We start from the raw sequence: 3,537 nt of genomic DNA, 5'->3' as shown, positions 1-3,537 counted from the left end.
GATGGTGAGGGGGGGGAGTCAGGGGGGGCTTCTCCTGAAGTCCACTGTCATCTCTCCTGTCTTGAGCGGGTTCAGCTCCAGATGGTTCTGACTACACCAGAGAGCCAGCTGTTCCACCTCCTGTCTGTAAGCAGACTCGTCTCCGTCCTGGATGAGACCGATGACGGTGGTGTCGTCTGCGATCTTCAGGAGTTTCACCGAGGGGTCCCCTGAGGTGCAGTCATTGGTGTAGAGGGAGAAGAGCAGTGGGGAGAGAACACATCCCTGTGGGGCGCCAGTGCTGATGGTCCGGGTGCTGGATTTGATGCTCCCCAGCCTCACCTGCTGTCTCCTGTCCGTCAGGAAGTTGGTGATCCACTGACAGGTGGAGGCCGGCACTGTGAGCTGGGTGAGTTTCTGGTGCAGGATGTCTGGTATGATGGTGTTGAACGCAGAGCTGAAGTCCACAAACAGGATCCTAGCGTAGGTCCTGGGGGAGTCCAGGTGATGCAGGATGTAGTTCAGACCAATGTTGACTGCATCCTCCACCGACCTGTTTGCCCGGTAGGCAAACTGCAGGGGGTCCAGCAGGGGGCCTGTGATGTCCTTCAGGTGGCTCAACACTAGTCTCTCGAAGGACTTCATGACCACAGACGTCAGGGCGACGGGCCTGTAGTCATTGAGTCCTGTGATGGTGGGTTTCACTGGAGTTACTTCAAAAGCTAAATGATGGTAAAGAGGGTCAACATGAAACAATGAGGTATAGGCCGCAAAGCATCAAGCTACTTTGATCAGAAATACCTGAATCTTAATATACCTCATGGAGTGACAATCTACTTCTGATTTACTTTCCATTGTAATCAGCAGCTATTCAAACAGCTGATAATGGAGATCCAGGTAAAGACTCCCTTTTCTCAGCAGAGGTCATTGTTAACAGTCTGACGAGCATCTTGAGAGGCAATGATGGAGTTATAGTGAGATAAAAGACATAAAACTGAGTGTTTTCAGCAGATATCTGCTGACAGAGATTAATAAAATGGTCATTTTGGTCAGCTGAGTACTAATGGATTCTAGGATTGCCCAACAGGTGATGCACTGTGCTTCATTTGTTCTCCACATAGACTGATTTAATGCCTGTTTTAACAACTATTGACAATAATACCAATACCACTCTCACATAGAAACCTCAGACTACATAAACATGGACATGGCCTCAGTGATGTCACCCATCGGATTCTGAAGTGCAGTTTTGAAGCCCAACAGTGGCAAGTCAGCATTTTAGAAATGCTGACTCAGCCTAACTTTAGGTCAACCAAGCAAGAGTCAAAGAGGCAAGGCTGATGTCAGACTTTATTCTCTTGGCTCATGCAAAGGATTGTGTGTAGAAACAGACAGGGAAATGTTACAAAGGATTGTGGGTAGAAGCCCAAAGCTGCCTGGCTGCAGACTGTGGAGGGACATGTTGGATCTGTGTGGGGTACTAAGTAGGGGTGCAACGGATCATTTTTCGGATCAGCAAAAAAAAAAATGAAGACAAGACAAATATAACTTTGTCCCTCCATTTATTTTGTAAAACACTTTGCCCATTAAATAAAAACAACATTCAACTCAAAATGTACTGCATGTGCAAAGCACCCTATCTGTGGGCCGTCCTGCCTCAGTCACTGCATTTCATGGCATGGCAAGTGAAGGAGCAGAGGAACTTCTAAAATTTCACTCTATTCTTCTTTCAATCGCTGATTTTCACCATCCACTTTTCTTTGAGCAGCAAACTTGGAACACACATTTGATTCTAGGGTCCTACAGCTGGCAAAGTGCCAATATGCGAACTGCTCCATAAACGAAAGTGAAAGTTAAAAATTGCACACGCAGCAGTGGACTCTAAGTGACCCAGTAACAGCCTGTCTGCGTATCGTTGACATGGAGACAAGTCCCAGTAAACACGCGGTGACCCGACCAAAACACAGAGTGAAGGAATAACAGTTCGGGGGCCACAAATAGACGGCCGGATGCGGCCCGCGGGCCGTGTATTGACGGCCTCTGGTCTAGTGGGTGCGCAACGGAGTTTCATAACGTGGCTCAAGCACATTCAGCATTCACTGCATTTCACAGGGAAACCCAAAATGCTCCCATACATGTGACAGAACAGATGCAGGAGGGTTTTCAAGTTCCTCTGCTCCTTCACTTATCACGACTACCGCTGCGCTTGACGAGTGAGAGTGGATTGAACATGCGGTCATCACGTGAACACGCGCAACTTTTTTCATCAACCGATCCGCGGAGAGGCATCCGAACGGATCACGGATCAACGATGATCCGTCGCACCACTAGTACTAAGTCATGTGTGTTTTTAAACGTAAACTCAAGACTTACATTTTTTTAATCTGGCTTTTAATTTGGAGTAATTTATTTTCAGCCCTGGGCTGCATTATTATAATCACACTTTAAACAACATTTATCTACCTGATTTATTTATTCATCTATTTATTTATTGTTGTGTTGCCTTTCAGGCAAAAGATTGTTGAGACTTTTATTTTGGTAAGGCTACTTTTATTTTGAAGGCCATTTTGTCATGTGTGTAGACTGCGACTTTTTTCTAGTCATTTCCAGAGAGTCAATTCAGTGAGAGCACATGGCTTTGTTCTCTTCCTTTTCGGACACTGTAAGCGCCACAGACGCAATGTCGTAAGTATATAAATAATTTATGTAATAGTTTAATGATAATTTAAGGTTCAAATATTATATATATATTATTTACATAAAAAAAAAGCATTTCATTTGTTGTAATTAAAAAGAGAATTCATGTACACGTGATTACACTGTGAAAACCACGTAAAATCAACAAATTGTAATTTTTTGTATTGTTTATTACAGTTTTCACTCTATCTGTGTATGAAGATGAGCCACAGTAAAGCCACAGGAAACTATACTACGACTCAAGTCCTCTTTGTATAAGTTAGAGTTTAGCTGGTTGGATAGTCGCAGAGACAACACAATTGTATTCATCTAATCTTTTTCTAATCTAATCTACTCATACTTATTATTATTATTAATTTTTACTTTATTCATTGTATTTTATTTTCAAGTATGATTATTTATTTTATTATTTTACCATTTCTGTTGTTTTCTGTCTCTCTGTTCTTTCTTGGACCACATTGAGCTGCATGTTTGTGTGTATGAAATGTTCTATATAAATAAAGTTGAGTTGAGATGTGAGTCTGAGTGGAGGCGGGTCACCATGATGATTTTCTGGATGAATGCTTGAGAGAAGACACACCTCCCTAATTTTACTTTATTTGCTGTTTTGATAAAAAAAATACATGTTTTTATATTGAAAGGATGTTACAGTACTTCCTCTTGAGTGTTAAGTTAGAGGAGTAAATGAAAACAGCTTCCATGGGCCTGCCTGTCAGTCAAGCCAGCCCGAATTATGCAAAACTTGAAACCCTCAAAATGAAGAGTAACAATAAAATGTTTGTGTAGAAATGTGTTCTTCAGACCAAACTGCTTCTAATCCAAGGCTGTAAAAGTGTTTATTTATTCTCTTGAAGGGCCATC

General features: G+C 42.5%; 1 long non-coding RNA gene across 1 annotated transcript; it reads left to right on the top strand.

Annotated features, from left to right (window-relative positions):
• The first annotated feature begins 2,504 nt into the window (after positions 1–2,504).
• LOC117813418 lies at positions 2,505–2,906 on the top strand. The gene is made up of 2 exons (XR_004631411.1): positions 2,505–2,664; positions 2,854–2,906. It is a non-coding gene; the product is annotated as an uncharacterized LOC117813418 (long non-coding RNA).
• Positions 2,907–3,537: the final 631 nt, after the last annotated feature.

Source organism: Notolabrus celidotus, chromosome 5 (assembly GCF_009762535.1).
Source record: "Notolabrus celidotus isolate fNotCel1 chromosome 5, fNotCel1.pri, whole genome shotgun sequence".
Taxonomy (NCBI): Eukaryota; Metazoa; Chordata; class Actinopteri; order Labriformes; family Labridae; genus Notolabrus; species Notolabrus celidotus.
Note: the sequence above shows the minus strand (reverse complement) of the source record. Positions and strands in the feature narration are given on the sequence as shown.